The 18,107-nt window shown below is 42.8% G+C and overlaps 1 protein-coding gene across 1 annotated transcript in view; it reads right to left on the bottom strand.

Annotated features, from left to right (window-relative positions):
• Nucleotides 1-18,107, bottom strand: part of rspo2 (R-spondin 2) — a 55,676-nt gene that overhangs the window by 1,660 nt on the left and 35,909 nt on the right. The window lies entirely within an intron of this gene.

The following is an 18,107-nucleotide window of genomic DNA, read 5'->3' on the forward strand; positions in this document are numbered from 1 at the left end:
TGTCTTGAAGAGGTGCCCTGAGCCACTGAATGTATTTTTTATTTCGTCATTAATCGAATATTTAGTTTACATCAGGCATATTATCGAAGTTGTGTGTCATCTACAGTCTTAATTGCAAACGTACAGCGGTCCTTGGGCAAGGTTTTCAGGTCTGGACAAAGTTGGCATGGACAGCTAATAAGGGTGCCTCATTTTATTTTTGCCCCAAGGCCACATAGTAGGTTAATTCACCTCTGCACATAATCCAACAAAGTTGTACTCCAATAAATTTTCTGCTTTTTATGACAAAATTGTGGTCTGATAGCTAAGTCCTTAGAAAGAGATTGACTAGAAGCTCTGAGATTCATGCAGGTCTGTCCTACACACCAATAAATAGTTGCTTCTCATAACTTTGTTGACCTGGCTTTACTATAAAAAGACTGTTGGCAGTAGTGTGGTGCTGTACTAAGCACATTTCAGTGCACCAGATGAGGAGCCGTGGTGCTGTCTGCACACACACTTGCGTCTTCAGTGAAATGTTACATTTCTACCTGTTCAGAATTTATCTCGAAAACCACCACTTATGGAATGATGCAACATATTGAGAGGATTGTTTTTCAAGCAACAGACCCATTCTATTGATTTTACTGTAAAACAGTACAGTATGTGAAAGCAAAGTCAGGGACAGACTCGGATGGATTGTGTGAGCTCATCCAGCTTGTTGTGGGCTGCATTGAATGCAACATTTGGGATTTACTTTTTGAGTTGATCACACTCTCCAAAAGGTACGTTTAATAAAAGCAATTGAATAGGAATACAACCTTATAAAGAATTTATGGTATATAAGGATTCTAAAGCTCTACAGTGATGTCTTACAAGTTATGCTTTTTGCCAGTAAAAAAAAAAGGCCACATTATACAAAGAAGTGAACCTATATGGGGGCTATGGGGGTACGTTACGTCCGGACTGAAACAAATGTCTGTTCAGCTCAACACATTTCATGTGGGGGAGATAAGTATGGGAAGTTGCATAACTCTCTTTCCAAGTTGGAAAGGTCCACCAGCCCAAGGTTAATCCATCCCAGGTTTCACTGGGAAGGGCAAGGCATGCTGGGAACCGACTTCCTGTTCTCATGGAAGCTTGTGTGGTGGAGGTTCTGCACCCACGGCTCTCTCTGTGACAGCAAAAACTCTGGCTACTGAACCACAAGGCAACAATCTGGCTGCCAAGGCCACAAATAAGATAACGAGGTGTGTGTGCAAGATGCATGTGTGCGAGAGGGAGTGAGTGTGAGGGAATTTAAACGAAGAGAAAATCTAATGGGGGGAAAAGTGGAGTGAGGCTTGGAAGATCAGATGCTATCTGGATGCTGATCTAGAGCACAAAGAAACAAGCCACGCTATGGTTCACTGAGGGGGAAGCACAGGAAAACCATACAGAAAAACATGTTTCAAATGCAGGTTCTTGCAGGCACTTTCTGGGTGTTATTATAGCACTTGTTCAAGCTTTTTCTCTCTCATCAAACATGGACAACAGTGTGTGAAATGTGGCATTGTGTCCAATTGCCTTCATATATGTGTTTGCATTGCAGCTGAATTTTTAGCACCTTTTCAAAAGACCTAATTCCATTTCTCAGAGCTGCACTGTGAGGTCGATTTAAAGATATTCCCACATTTCAGCCAGCATGCATGAGAAATCAAGATACTGCCTTGGTAATAGGGGCTCCCAACGAATAATACAGATGCATGCAAACATCAAAAACATCTCTGAGCTATTTCCTGCAATTAATCTAATCTTGTTACTTTGAGTCACATTGGCAATCTGAGCCCTGGACACACACAGCACCAAACCAACTTTCACATCTCTTCCATCACAAGCTCAGGCCCCGTACACTCTGTACACTGATGCCACTATAGGCCAAATGCCTATAGTGGCATCAGTGTACTGTGTTGCAAGGTGCCTGATAAACAGGACATTCGGTGCAGTCAACTCAAGATGAAAGAACATTTGATGGCAATGAAGTACATGGTGGAGCATTAAATTCTTAGTAATGGGCAAGGCCCTCATAGGCCATTCCTTGAATGCAAGGCTGCATTTAAACCCAAAAAGCCTGCATTTACAGCAATTGCTTGAAACACAAATAAATATGTGTGAGCAAAGTTAAAAAGTAGTTTTACTGGTTGGGCAGGAGATCTGTAATCCAAAAAGTTGGATGCTTTCTGTTTTAATCTTAATATAGACTACACACCAAATTGCAAGAAAGACAGACACATACAACAGCTACACTTTCTAAAGTTTTGCGATTAATGTTAGGACATTCACATCCATCCTTCCTCTCTGCCTTTCTTTTTCTGTTTAGTAGAACTAACAAGTTGTAAGATACATATGAAGCGAATAAAGCTGAAGCTTGTAGCTCTTTTACTATAAACAACACAAAGAAAGCCAGTTACAAATAAAGTGATACCTCTGGACTTGATTTATGGTGGCTTGACGTATTGATGTAATTATCTTTCTGTGTTTCTATGAGTTAAAAATACCTGACACACACCCAGCAAAACACAGATACATTAAATCTAACCCGTCCCACCACAGGATGATTTTTTTTTTCCCCCCAGGGAAAAGAATGAAGCTGTAAAGGAAAAAAAAAAAAGACATTAAAACATTTTTATGTTACGCAGCCAGGCCTCCTTTTCTCAGCTTCATTGCATCTGTAGTTACAGCTCTGTAACTTTGCAGGGAAGTTGTTTCCAATGCTTTTTTCCCCCTTGTTGTGCCTTAAGCAAGTTGATGACAGCTGTCAAGACAGTTACCATGCTACACAGGGAATATACAAAACAAAGTCCTTGCAGCAGGAACCAAATACACTCCATAAGCTGATCACTGATGCTTTCCAGTCATTGCTTTCAAATTGCAGCCTAATAAATGACTACATTCTGGATGTTGTTACTGTACAATATCCAGAGTACTGATAGCTCTGCTTTATACTGCAGCTCTGTGCTACAGAAATCCTTATCCATCATGGAAGATATTTTTTTTATTATGACACATGATATTGACAAGTTCGGATTTTTATGAGCCACCAGTTTCAATGTAGAAACCGAACACTTCTTCATACCCACATTATTAGTGTGTTTCAAGCTTCGGCTCAAATGCTCCAAACTAACTGATGGAAGTTCAAAAGAAACTTTAGACCATATTTCATAACCCAATCTCAATGTTGACAGCTAGAGGGCAACCAATCCCCACATAAGCCCCTTCCCCCAGCATGTGATACAATCCTGCATAGTGAGATGGTCTATCATATCTCCCATTTAGCCTTTCCTCTGGGCACTGTGCACTCTTAACACCTAGTTTTCATCGTCTCATATTTACAACCAAAGTAATCACTTAAGCTGATTACCAGGGTTCAGAGAGGAAACCGTTTAATTTGCCTGAGAAGAAATGATTAAGTCATCTCAATTGCTTTCAAACCCAAGAACAAACTCATAAATCTTACAGCATGTAAAGATAATTATGTCTTGGACGGCACAGTAGGTTTCAAATTATTTTCTTTCATTGTTTAGCATTGTAGAGTAACTGGCATGGTAAGGATCGAATCAAAGGCGTATGGCATTTATCAAGAAATTATAATCTTATTTTGTACTTTTCTTTCCGTTTTGGCTGTATTTACTATCATGACAGCAAACCATAATTTCACCAATGTTTAGTTTTCCTGCATAGATACGCTCTCGCTCTGCCAGTTTGACGTTTGTGTTTAGGTTTGAAATGAAAAGCAAATCAAACAAACAAACAAAAATCTCAACAGCAAATCAAAATGTTTTGTATTTAGGAATCAGAAGCAGAGCCTGTGGTGGGATGCCTGTTTACCATTGTCAGAAAAAAAGGACCTTTGTGGTATTCCTGCATCAATGCATCTGTGTGTGTGCATGTGTGTGCAAATGTGCAAATCATATGCCTGTGCACCAGTTTCTTTATCACCTATGTGAGCTTGAGAAATACTTAGTGTCATTTCCAATCTTTTCAGCACCCAAACCAGCAAGCGAAATATCAAACTCCTCTGCACGCACGGTGGTGGACGTTCCTCAATAACCTCCTACAGCCAGTTGAGATCCACCACATTTCCTTTCTCTTCCCCATCGTTCTCCTTCTCCCCGTCTGTGTCCCTCTGCTGCTATTTGAGGCTCTTAGCAATAACGGAGCTGACTGCATGGTGAGGGTCCATCTAAAAGTTAAGCGCTATTACATGTATCGTATTATTAGACTCGCACTCCAGAATAATATCTCCTTGTGGAACAGCAATATGACTACTTGTCTAACTGATGCACTAGAAGATAATCAGTCAAATCTATATCTTATGGGAAGGGAGCCAAAGCCCAAGCTCGCTTCATGTGTGTCAAAGCTAATATCGTTGTTTTGGAAAAAGGGATCCAAATCGAGAATATGCATACGTTTGCAATATGCAATAGTTTCATATTTCTCTGAAATCAGGTTTTTTTATCCTTTGTCCCTAAGCAGATTTTGGGAGAGTTCGTAGCTAAAGAAAAAGGCCTTAGCCTACAGTGGCTTATCTATATGTCATTCTACAATTATAGGGACAGTGAGCTGCTAAAAAAGAGCAAAACAGTGACTGTCGGCACAGTGATTTCATCCAGTAACGGCTCTGGCGGCAGTGCAGGAATCGAAGGCCTAATCTTATCTCCATTGCTTGCGGTTTGAGAAAAATCGATGGCTGACCTCGAGAAGGCATTAAGACATACGGTAAATGGGATCCTATACGGCTGAAAACTCTCCTTAGCTCTCCTGTTACCCCATCCCTCCACTCGACGCAGACGGTCAATTAATGACTTTCGTAGAATGCGGAGGAAGGAGGAGGTTGGAACAGGGAAAAACAAATACACACATCAAAAAAAAACGTCCAAACACCTTTGAAGAAGAGCCGGGTGGACCTAAGGAAGGTAAAGCTGGAATATTTGGCGGCTCATCCTTTTCATAAACAGGCCAAAGCTGGGAGGCCATTATTTGTGAGGGAAGGAGAGAACTACTGGCGCCAGTGAGATTTGATTTCAGTGGCAGAAATTGGATTAGCAGCCATTAAGGGCCTCCTCACACATACATTTATAATGCTGTGAAGGGGAAAGGATCTGTAGCCAGCCAGTGCTCTCTTCACTCACACACCAACAACTCCTCTGTCTGGGAAAAGGTTACGGACGCTGACACTGCCCTATACAGCTGCAACTTAGTTTCCAGTTTGATTTATAGGTGGGACACAGTTGTATGACCTCAAGTGATCCATAGTTCATTAAGGCGTAGGCCAGAGGTGGGCCAAAGCATTTAATGCTGCTTTCTGCTGTTGTTTGGCTCCAGGGAAATGGTGTAGAAGGGTGCTTTGACATGTGAGGCAGAAAAGAAGTGAAAAATTTTGCTTAAGTGTAAAATAGCACAAATTTGGAACAGACACAGGGCTGATCGTAAGTGAAAAAAGCTCCAGTTTAAGAAGAAAACTACTGGGAAGTGCTGCGGCAGAGACACAGACGTCAGATGTAGGAAAAAAGAAACCAGCCGTTTGACAGAGAGGACAATCATTTACAAGAAGCTCATCTTGCCAACCAACTGACAGGAGGCTCTCTGCACAGCATCACTTAGCCCTAACAAGGTTGCTCTGGATCACACTCCTTCATTCACTCTTTCATTCTGTTGCTCTCCTTTCCCCCATGCTCTGCTTACTATCACCGCACTGCTAGGCGAGAATGATTTAAAACATACGTCTTCTGTTTTTAAAAAGCCATCGTTGGGATTAGGTCGGTCATTATTTTCTCATCAGCGATCCAGTGGAGGATCTGCTAAGAGGTTAAAAAAAGCAGGTTAGCTCACCTATCTGCTCCTTGATGCTCCGTTTCACTGACAGTAAGTTGAAGCCAAAATCTGACTCGGTGATTAACGTCTCTTAGTGGACAAGTCCTGGTGAAACACGCATGACTGACACGGTGATTAATGTGTCCAGTGCACGGTACAGACAGTGGGGTTTTTTTTTCTCCTCTGGAGAAGGTTGATCACACCAGCAAGAAGCAGCCACAACCGGCCGGGGAAGAGTACAGAGCAAATGCGTTCGATTTCATCTCCGTTAGAGTTCAAAGACTTGCTCGGCTGCTTTTCACAATATGGTAACTGTTCCCACGTACTGGTTGGGATACCACCGCTGGCTCCAGCTCTCCAAGGTAGGTTATCAAGTGTAAACCCTCAATGACAGATGTTAAAGTAGGCCAGCTTCCAAAGAACTCAGAAGAAAGTTCTGGCTTTCCAGAGTTATTTCCACTGCAACACCTTCCCTTTCACACGTAGGCTGTGCCTCAGAAACTTTGGAAAGTTAGGAATTACTTCCTGCTATTTTAGGAAAAATGCAGTGGAAGGAACCCTTATGTCAGATTTCCAAGTTGGAAACTTGGGGCACGATTTCATAGGCTTCTAAGATCCACTCTGATGCCAGGATGTCAACACTGGATTTGTTTAGCAATAAGATGATTTTAGACAAGTCGAAGGAAAGTGCTCTTTAATAATTACTCATGAAAGGGTAATTACATCAATTGTGAAGGATTATTACAGTGCTACGTGCAGGTACAGTAAATGTGCTGTCATCGCAAGGCCAAATTTAACAAATCCCCCCCCCCCAAAAAAAGGGTAATTAAAATGCTTTTGTAAGTCACTGCTCTTATGTCTTTAAGATAAACTGTTGGTAGCTAGTCAGATACAACTGCAGAAAAGGGTGGAGGGACCCTAACCCTAACCTCCAAAGGAAAAAGCTGTTAAAAAAAATAACCTCATCAGTCCACACAGATGTGATGTTTTTCTACGCTGCCATCTCCAATAAAGAGACCGTTTCTGAGGCCAGGAGGTGCATTACTTCTCTTTCCCACCTCCCTAACAGAGCATGATTAAAAATATATCACATCACTGTAATGTATTACTAATAAATACTTTACTGCTCACTTTACTGCTCAGTAGATGATGTTGAAACCTGCTAAAAATATGAATTCAAAAATACATTTTAATTGCCTCAGTTGCTAGCTTGAAATGCAAACTTTACTACTGACCTTTGCTGAACTGTCATAGGTGGCTACTGCAACTTTACTGCGTTAAAGTGTAGAATTTTTATTGGTGTAAAGCTGCACTAGACAAGATTTATACGCAGCAGGCATTTTAGTCTAAATTGCAAGGTGAGTAGGAAATAGCAGCTCATCACTGGTGTCTTTTTTTTCCTTATTAAAATAAATCTAACAACTTCTTCAACACACAAAGACACGCGTTTCACATGAATCTGTAAAAATGTGTAAAGAGGAGGTATAAGGAGGTGTCCTGCACTGCAATGGGCAGATGCCTCATCCTGAGAGAACTGGTTTCAGCAACAAGGGACAGACTTCATCATCCCATTGGTGAAGCGGTTCAGCCATTATTTCTAAATTTCTGGTGGGGCTACCAGACACAGAGAGGAAGAAATTAGGTCTGAGGAGTTAAGTTGTATGACGTTATATGGTTTCTGGGCTGTGACATACTGCCAGCTCTTACGGTTTTCCCACTTCCACTTGGAGCTGCCAGAATATAAAGAGTTGTAGTTGAGCTTTAAAGCATAAATCTGCATGTACACTGATGAATAGAAGCCTGCTGTTTACATGACTCGCTCTTGATAGTCACTGTTCTTTTAGCAGATTTGAATTAAGTCGTATAACTGATCATCATGGCCTTTTTGTTTCCACTAAATGGGACCATGCTTTGCACAGCCCACTGTGTCACGATGGTAACGTCAGCCAGTGATCAGGCATCACGACTGGCCCGCTGAGTCTGATGCGCTTGGAAACCGCAGGACTCCGAGAGAATTGAGCAGCCCCCTCTGCGGTCTGCTATCTCCTGACTGACTCATTGACACATCTGGGCCTAAGTATGGGGCTCTCCTGCCCCGGGGGCACTTGGGTAAATGAGGGATAATTAGCTTTAGTTGGCTTTAATGAATGACTTAATGTTGTGTTTCATTTCTGATGAGAAAAATATAAAGCTCCGACTTATCAAAGGGAGGCCCTGCGCCGACGTTCCTGAAGGCTTGCTGCTGGTGTGGTGCTGTTTGTTTTTGTTTTGTTGTGTGCGTGGGGGCGAGGCAGAGCGAGCTGAAGATAGCGGCAGCATATGCAGGGGTGGTTTCGAATGTGACCGCGGTTCCAAAGATCAGGAAACCTGATGGGACGTAGACCAGCAAATCCATCACTCTAACTGAGAAGTCACTGCAGATGTGTTTGCCTTTACTCAAAGACAGAAAAGGCCATAGCACTCCACTTTGATTTCAATGCCTTCTGCTCTCCGATGTGATCTCTATAAAGGCTTTGATCCATCTTATAATTCCCACACGCTGTGATATAAAGCAGGAAGCGTCTTGCAGAGTTATGATAGTCATCCATCATAGTTTCCGATAAGTGTATTGCAGTGAGCAGATGAAGTGAATCATTTTCAACAGACACGAGATCCACCATGGATTTATTTGTTCTATTCAATCCTTGATAACAAGCTGCTCTTAAGCTCCTCTGATATAACTGTCATCTACATTTCCCTCTTTTGACATGATGCATCACTCGCCACTGTAGCGGAGGATACTTCATTATCTTTGCTTTGCCATTATGAAGTCAAAGTTAATAGGACTGGACTTGGCAGCTCACTTTAGTGTACTTTTACACTTTTACACACTTTGCCTTTTCAGTTTTACAGAAAATCAAGCTTGGTATCCTCTGAAAAACATATTGACTTCAGAGCAACTCCCAAATCTTCTCCTTTTCTGTGTAAAACATCACTGCTGCAGCAGGAACTGTGCACTTTTCAAAGTGCCCTCATACATACAAGAAAAGCACATTGAGGAGTGGGGGTGACCTCTTCACACTGCTGTTGTAGAAATATTTGGAACATTTAGGAGGAGCTGAAATCTGCTTTTCCAGGATCTACTGAGTACAATATAAATCTAGGCCCCTAGGTAAAGAGGTGGTTTACACGGCTCAGCCACCTCCCATGAGCCTCTAGGTCTTCACGCACAATCCCTCTACATTACAGCACCCCTCCCCACTTTATGGAGAGGAATAAAATGGTTGTTAACACAGCCATGGGGGAGCGTGCAATAAGGTGCGCTAAGAGTCTTGGGCTTTCTGTTGCCCTGTGGAGCTATGAGGAGGAGAGCAGGATGCATGAGGGTTTCTGCAAATAAGTTTTGTTTTGTTGGGGTTTGTAGCTTGGCTTTTACGAGCCATTTAAAAACCAAAGCAGCAACAGCAGATGCGTAACGAATGGATTAAACGACGTTTTTATCTGAGCCAGAATAAGTTACAATTAATAAAGTGACCAGCTGACAGGCCTTAGTAACCTCCAAGGCCAGAGAACATGGTGTATTAATAACTGTGTGTAATGTTACAGATCACATAAAGAAGCACATCCCGTATACAGTACTTCTCAGGTGGTTGTGGCCAGATCTGAATGTTACTGTATGGAAATGTTCTCCACTTTGTAAAAGTCACGACCTAATTGAGTTAGTTCAATGAATTAGTTAACTTCTGCTGATAAAATCAGCTGCTAATGTGTCATATAAAAATGGAAAGTTTTTCACATGTTGCATCTCCATGTGTCATTCATAAAGTTTGCATTTGAAGCTGTGCTTTAGTTTTTCAGATACTCGGATACACTTTTCATTCTCTGTTTCCACCTGACCTTCATCATCCTGGTCTCTGTGGGTCTGTAAGGGAATGGAGAGGGATATAGGAGGAAATTGTTCAGCATGATTCCTTTTTTATATCTCATTTCTGCAAGTCCTTTCACTGCCCCTTCTTTCTACCGTGTAGCTCCAAGAGGAAATCCATCACGTTTGAACACGGAGCACAACTGTCCCAAAACAGGACCAGACCCTAACGAGCAGGGAGCCAAGTTAAGTCGGATGGGCTTAGACACTAAAACAGAGACAGGGGCCATCAGGATCATGCTGCAATGCCCGTGCAATGACCAGTGATGAGGGAATCAAGTCTGGCCTGCGCTTTTTGTTTTCTTTGATTGTTCTACTAACCCTCTAAGGGCGCTGTTATTCAGTCTCATCTGATGACCCAACAGGCCGCACATATTTTTTGATAAAAATAGATCACAGCGGAGGAAAGGGCGGGAGTTTTTTTTTTTTTTGATGTGTTCGCAGAGCTCCTGTTGCACAGGAAAGAGAGGTAAAGCCAATTCAGGAAAGACGTGATCCTCTGTAAGGCCTGTGAAGCATCAAACACTTGTCAAACACAGAGCAGACAGACAGCTGAGTGGCTCTGACAGATCTGATCACAGACAGAGGCAATAAGAGTCACCGCCACTCAGCTCCTCAATCCAGGCACCACTCTCACTCTCTTGTCAATAATCTCCCTTCAACTCAATAAAACAGAAACAGAGGGCTCTGAGGCATATGGCAGACATTTGCTTGTTGTTTTTAGCTCCGTATGATTACAGTGCAATTTCACTGATCATTTCAGGTTCTAACCTTTGCAGTGAACAGGTTTGTGTGCTCCAAAAGGCAGCAGCATCGGAGATGCAGCAGAGGAAAGAGAAATAAGTCAAATCAAAGGGGGACTTATGCCCTCAATGATCTGAAAGAACTGCCTCAAGGCCTGCTGGAATCACGGTCCTGTACCTTACCACAGAGTGGGAGGGAGCATTTATGTTGGAATGAATTTGATATGGTACCTGGAACGGTTTGAGTTTCATGACACAAACCACTCAATCATTTCCTGACCGTTTCCTTAGGGATTCGTTGTGTTTTGTACTTTGAATTGTAGGTATAAGGGGGATTGTTATACCTAAACTAAGTCAAACCTTTGTGACTTAGTGTATAACTAAAAGCTGCCCTGATGAGCCCAACCAAGAATCAGCTGAAGAATGTAAACTGCCACTAATTACAGTAATTTCCCACATTACTTTATTTATTTGTTACCAACTTTTGTAAACCCAAGAAAAATTGACAGAGCGATAACCTGTAACTATTTATAAAATCTTAAACTTAATAAATGATTTCCACTCAATGCTGTCTTATAGCTTTTTAGTAACTCAACAGCATCATGACTACAGGACTTCATTTTTGAATTAGAATTTTTTGATTATAGATTTGCTCGATAACTTATCTCATGTTGGTGAGGTGTTATCAATGCATCCTGTGACACAAGCTCACATACCAGCACTGGCAGAGGGGCAGAGATGGTCCTCTCTAAGGCTTTTGACTGAGGCTCGCCTCTTCATAACCAAGCAGGGAGGGAAAACCGTGTGCATGATGCACACATGTGCAGGATCTGGGAACGGAAGTCTTTCTATTGTATTGATGAAATCCTAAACTCTCCTCACCTATACATTTCTCATGGATGGTTACTTTTGATCTTGATGAAATTTAAATTAAAACATTTTACATTTGATGATAATGAACACCATGAAGCCTTATGCTAAAGCTTATTTTTTTTCAAGATAGAATATTTCTACATTGATTTAATTTCGTCATATGCAGTCTGAAGATCATTTAAAGGAACATACTTTGTTGAACCACAAGTGACAAAAAGAATACATTTATATAGGTTTAAATGTTGTTAAAGAATGTATAAATATGCATGTCTCTCAACTCATTGGTAATCTCAGGCAGCCGCTTTTGCGCAGTGAAAAAAACCTTTCCAGGTAATAAACTTGTGATAATGTGTTTGCACCTTCAAGGTCAAACCCTATGACATCATTGAGTCAAAGAGAGTGTAGTGCTCCACAGCCGTGTTATGTTGGTCCTGGCCTCTACTTACCACTATAATGGCTTTAGCCTGTTTTTGTCACTGTTCACAAGAAAAAAAACCCCAGACACACAGATGTACACACAGCCGAGGGCCAGCAGGCCTATACTTGCTGCTTTGTTGTGTCTGCGTGTCTGTAGACTGGGTCCACTCATGGCCATGAGTGGGTCAGAAGGCTCTCTCTGAATCACTAGCTGTAATTAAAAGCTGTGATGTCTCAGTAAAGATGCCCGCCAAAGATGGAGAGTGAGAGAGCAAGAGAGAGAGAGAGAGGAGCAGAGAGAGGAGGGTGAAAAGACGAGAGGAGGTTTGGAGTGGAGAGAAGACGAGAAGAGAGGGGCTTCTGGTGACCGAGCCAGTGCAACTGTGCACCAGATGTTTTGAGACTACCCCATTCGGCTCCTCGCCTTCCTTTTTTTCCTCCTTCAGCCAGACCACTGGAGAGGAAGGACTCCAGTGAGCATAGTGCTGCTTCGAACAATGTGTGCCACGCGAACACATCCCTCTACTGTGGCATGCACATTGTTCCTTAGACAGCCGCGCACTGTGATATGTGATATATGAGTGAAAGAGTGACATTGGAGCATGAGACAGAAAATAAGAGTGGAAACACGGACGGGGGGAAAAGAGTAGATAATGCGGTGACTTCATCCTGTGAGGTCTCTTTTATTGTGTGTCGGTGTCTATTACGTGTTTCTCACACTCTGGCCGTATAAATGTGTGCGTGCGTATGTATCCTCATCTGCCTGGTGTGGTGTAGCAGTGCAGATGAAAGTGTTTGCGGCTCACAGGAGAGCTGGCAGCAGTGCCGGACTGGAGGTCTGGCAGACAGAGAGAGGAGGTGCAGGGATGCAGGTCCATCAGACAGATCCCGCTCTGACCAGCTCGGATTGGTAAAATATGAGGTGACAAACTCTGATACAGGAGCCTACTTGAAACAAGGGTTAGACTGACACAGTATGAACAGATATGTTTGGACTGGACTGAAGCAGAAAACAGATGCTGCTTCGTGGCTGGATTTTATATCATTAAATTTGACCATTTCCCTGTTTCAAAAACCTTCAATAAAGTACAAAATTGTATGTTTTGCTTGAATCTTACTCCTGTTAGTGTGGGGAAGGCCCTTAAACTACTTTTGGCCCATCATGGCGCACTACAAATCCATATTAACAACATTTTCTAAAGCAGGGTAAGCAGGTTCAAAATCAGGTTTTACAGATTACCACCCCTGAAGATGTCCTGTAAAAGCTTCACTGTGTCCACATCTCTGTTAAGCCTTCTGATATACACGTAGGAAACAATCGGCAAACCTCTGTTCTATCACACGTGGACATCTCTGGCTGGTATAAGGTATTTTATAAAACAACAACAACAACAAAAAAAGAGTCTCATCACAAGCTGTTCCTATCCATCCCTGTAAAGACACAGACCGTGTCTCACCTGCTGTAAAAAAAAATCACAGGGTGTAACAGCACAAATTGCCTGTCGAGGGAATGTTCACCGATGGTTTGCTTTACAGCCCCGGCCGAGTCATGGGCAATATCATCCCACATACTGCACAGCGGGGGGAAATAGCTGCTGTGTGTAGGGCATGAGAACATGAAAATGTTCTACTTCTGTACAGTATCTGCCCCTCCTCCCGCTCCTCCTCCTTTTCCTTCTTTACCCCTCCAGTTTGCTGCCACTTTGTTTGTTTGTGTACGTCTGTTTTTGATGGGACTGTTGATGTCAGCCCATATGCCTCATTTCCCCTGCTCGAAGACGACAACGGAAGCCTTGTAACCAACATTCTGTCGCTCCTCCTCAGCAAAGGCACGCTCTGAACAACATGTGCAAAGTTATACTGATTTGCAAACTTGAAAATGACTGATTTAGGCCATTCTCTCATAAAACTTTACAGGTTGCGGTCGTGGGTGAGTGTAGAAATTCACTTTTATCTCCGCAACATGAAAATGCACATCTACTCGCTTGACTTTATAGGAAAAACACTACTACTAGTGCATATTCTAAAGTAAGCAAGTCAAACAGTTGAGAGGATGACTGTATCTAATGTGTGTACACAACTCTATGATAGGCAGTTCAGCAAAACCGCAACTCAACTGAGCCAAAGAGTGTGAGAAAAAAAAAAACTTGCACCCCTCCTCTTTCTTCCTGCTTGGAAAAGACCAGATGACAATAATGTGGAATATGGAGCCCCAGTGAGCACGGCTGACCCCTCCTCTTCCACCTCCCTCCTTCCATCCCTCCACCCCATGGTCTTTGAAAGGCCTCCACATGTTTATGGCTCATGCTTGTGGTATGACGATGGATTCTCCATATAAAAGCCAGCAGGATCATGGGGGGTTTCAAATATTGCTCTCTGAAGACAGTTGCTGACAAAATGACAGCAGCCATATTTATTTTGGTCAGAGAGCTGGGGCACTTAGTGGGAAGTTAATCAGAGACCCCCCCCCCCTCTCCAAAATACCAAAACAAGGACTGTACCCAGGGCCACCTAGTCTCAGAGACTACTGATTATGACTTTCTCTGATGGAAGATTTAACACCATTAAACTGCATAAGAGGCAAAAAAAATAAACCAGTAAGTTTGATTTGAGACCATCAGCACATGCTGAAGTGTTGATCGCCTGTCCAGACACGAGCTTAGATAATTAATTTTCATCTGGTTAGGAGATCTAAAAAATAAATGCAGCGAGAGCAAGAAAAAAAAAAAGAATATACAGAAGAGATTTGCAAAAATGGGTTGATGAAACAGAACTTGTGGTAATTTGTGACTGTGACCGCAGCAGTGACCATAACTACCACTGGCACTGCGATTGCTGGTGACCTGCAAGTCACTGACAGGTCAATGTGTCTTTTCGCTCTTCAGTCGTATGATTATTCACTACAACACAGTGCAGAGCTTCAAAGGGGCCTCTGCGGCATCTCAGTTTCACAGTCGCGTGTGCAGAAAGAGGAAATCCTCATGATGTTTTTATGTGTTTCCGAGTTTATTCACAACTAGCTTTGGGCAGCATTTAATTTAATTACGGAAGGTTGCAAGCGTTAGAGGTGGGTGTTGGTGATGGTGGGAGGGCTCATCCCAGTTAGACCCCAACCCATGCCCAGTGTCTGGAGCTAGGCCGTCCATGCTGTCCAAAGGAGGCAGGAGACTTCGGAGGCCCCTCTCACCAGCTACTGTGTCAGCCCCTGTTGAGCAGGCTTATTAAATGAAGATTAAGCAGTGGCTCCCCTAGTCACAACAGGCTGTGGTGTGAGGCACACATAATTACTATGACAGGGTGGCTGCCAATTAGTGCTCTCCTTCTGTCCTGGGAAAACGCTTCCCATTCCTCTCCCGCTGGCGGGAAGAACTTAACCGGATTGTCCGTGATATTACCCAGGCCGGAGATCACTGTTAATCACCAGCCGTCATTCCACTGTGGCAGGAATTTGTCATCTGTGCACCAGCTCTCCGGTCCAAAAGTCCCGCCTTCCCTTAAAGCACGGCCGGTGAACATTAATTGGAATAATAAGCACATGAAGGAACACAAGTGCAAACCTCGTTTCTCAAGTGCTATGGGTACAGTTCAAAGTACTGTGTTGTTATTTGCCTCGGACAAACTGCACCATGAGTTCTTCTGCTGAGCAACAAGAACATGCTCCATCAATTAGCCTGTAGTCGCAAGTATCCGTCTGTTCAAGAAAAGAAGTAAGCCTGATGGTAAGGCTACATCTGACAAAAACACTTCCAAAACTGTGTTTAGATGTCAACTCTCCAAGCCAAACACAGGCCAGACTCTGATGTGATCATGCTGAGTGCATAACTAAAATGCTCACAAGTGAATGGCATCTTTCGCCAGAGCTTAAACCTCTTGGCTCAGTGAGTATAAACACCAAAATTGTGTGCCACACGCTTATACACATGCACACGCATTAACCGCTCGCTTGTATGCAAAGAGTGCCAGAAGCCGGAATCGTTTGGTGTTTCAACGCGGCGTGCGCTACAGACACGGCGGTTGAGCTTCCTCCAGAACGGATTTGAGGCAATCACCGTTTGCTCTGTGCGTCATTTTTAACAGGAGCAGAGACTTTGCAGCAGATGGTTCGCAGACAGTGAATCCGCAGCACCATGGATTCACCACAGAACCAGACTGGCTTCAGACAGAATCTGGCATAAATCCCACCAGTCTGCCAAATCCTCCTGAGGTTTGGTCGATCCGGGGCGGAGCTGGGTTCGCTTTGGTCCCTTGCGCCAGACTGTAGGTGCCTGTGTGGTAAAACAAATGCCTGCCTCTTTCCTTCTCTCTCCCACATCCAATGGCCTTACAATCAGACACAGATCTTGCAGGGCCTTTAGATTTCACATAGTGGAGGAGTTATGAGGTGGTAAACTGAGTCTCGATGGGTTTATCGTCTTCAACACTGCTGCCATAAAACGTTAAATAAAATCTTGTTATGCAAGGTTTCAAACTGATAACCAGACAGGGCGTGACGAGAAGAGGCAGTTATCACGCTTACAGTGTGAACAAAAACCATGAGAGGCAGTGTGGTGGTGACTGGATCCACGGACTCAGGCGACTGATGAGACGAAGGCCTCGGTCTTGACTCAGCCCTACAGCAGAAAGTTTCTCTGCTTACACACATGCAGAAGATCAATACTCCCACAAAGGGCTGAAGCCCTCCAAGTACAGGTACATTATCCAGGGGCCAAAGATAATCATTAAGTTCCCTTATGCTTGTTCTGTTTGTCTTTTGTCTGCTCTCTCCCTTTATCTTTTCACAAGGTCAGCAGGGTGGCCGTGAGCCTTCGTGGACCCATAGAAAGAGTCAGAGAAGCCTTTTGATTGTAAATTCAACTGGAGTGTCTGGAAAACAAGGTCTTAACCATGGTTTTGTTATCAGTTCCAAAATTGGTTAAGCTATAAATTTTTACTGTTCCATAACTTTATATAATAAAACTTCTGTTCTTGTTCGGGTTAACTTTAGGCTTGGCCGCCTCCTGCACTCCTCTTTAAGAATCTACTTTTATCTCCAAGTCAAGCAAGCTGAGCTGCACAAATTTCACTCCGGCCTGCGACCACCATTAAGACTTTTGTGCTGTCTCAGAATCTGAAAGCCGATTTGTCAGTCGGAAATTAGCCTTGGTCGTAGTGGTGCGTTTGTTTTAGACTTTAGCCCGTATTCATGAACAAATCTGGGATTATATTAGGACAGGGAGTTTGGAGAGATTTAAAATTTCAAGTTGTGTACACAACATCCAATGTCACAAGAGAGAAAACTATATCAGGAATCAAGAATCAACAACTCACACACTTATGTTCATAACCCAGCGAGTCTGATGACAGAAATCTCGATACAGAATTCCTATATCACCTGCCTCACCTTTCCTCTCCTCCCCTCCAATCATCACACAAGAAACCAGTCTGTCATGGCTGATAGCATTTGGAAGAGCTATTAACAAGGTCCCTTTATTGTTAATAGCCTTGTTCAGACCACCTCTCGAGGGAACCAGAGGATAGATACATGTCTGGCAAACTTTCCAGACAAGGCTTCCCCTATTCCTTAATATCATATTAGGGATATATTTACTATTAATACAATGCAGCAATTTTAAAACTTCAGAATTAAGAATAGTGGAGGCTTTGTTTAAAAAAAAAAAAAAAACAACAACAACATACAAGCAGGTCAAACTATGGCTTTATCTGTCTACAACAATCTCCCTGAAATGTGATACATGCAATAAGCCGTTATGTAATACTTCCCAGAGAATCTTTCACAAAAGTTACAGTACAGGCTGCACAACCCAGATGGTGTGAGCACACCACTTAAACATATTATTTTTGTCAAACATCAAAGGTCATCTTGAAATTGAACTGACAGTTGGATTGGAAGTGGCACTTTTGACAGTATACCACCGTGTATTTGGTTTGTCCTCGTGCTCCACAAAATCTTTTGCCTCTATTTTCAGGCCGGAGTGTGTTATGAGGACACACTTTTTTCCCCCTCTGGCTAAGGCCAATGGGGTACAGGAAATGAATCCCAGCGGTGCACATGATATAAGGTGTTTATACTGATCATGACCTTTTCAGACACACTTTACACAGCTCGTCATGTTTGCTTTACTATCTCCGCTTGTGTATGTTTTAAAGAGTAATCAGATCTTTGGAGAGTTAAACAAAGAAGATCATTTGTGTTATCCTTGTGCAGCTCAGCTAAGCTGAGAGACAGGGATCTGTCACTGACATCCAATGTAATTTAATAACATAGAAAGGTAGAAATGCAAGCCAGGGCGATCAGATAAACATTTCTATAAATACCTCATACTTCTACGCTTCCTCTT

This window comes from Channa argus, chromosome 7 (assembly GCF_033026475.1).
Source record: "Channa argus isolate prfri chromosome 7, Channa argus male v1.0, whole genome shotgun sequence".
In the NCBI taxonomy this organism is placed as follows: Eukaryota; Metazoa; Chordata; class Actinopteri; order Anabantiformes; family Channidae; genus Channa; species Channa argus.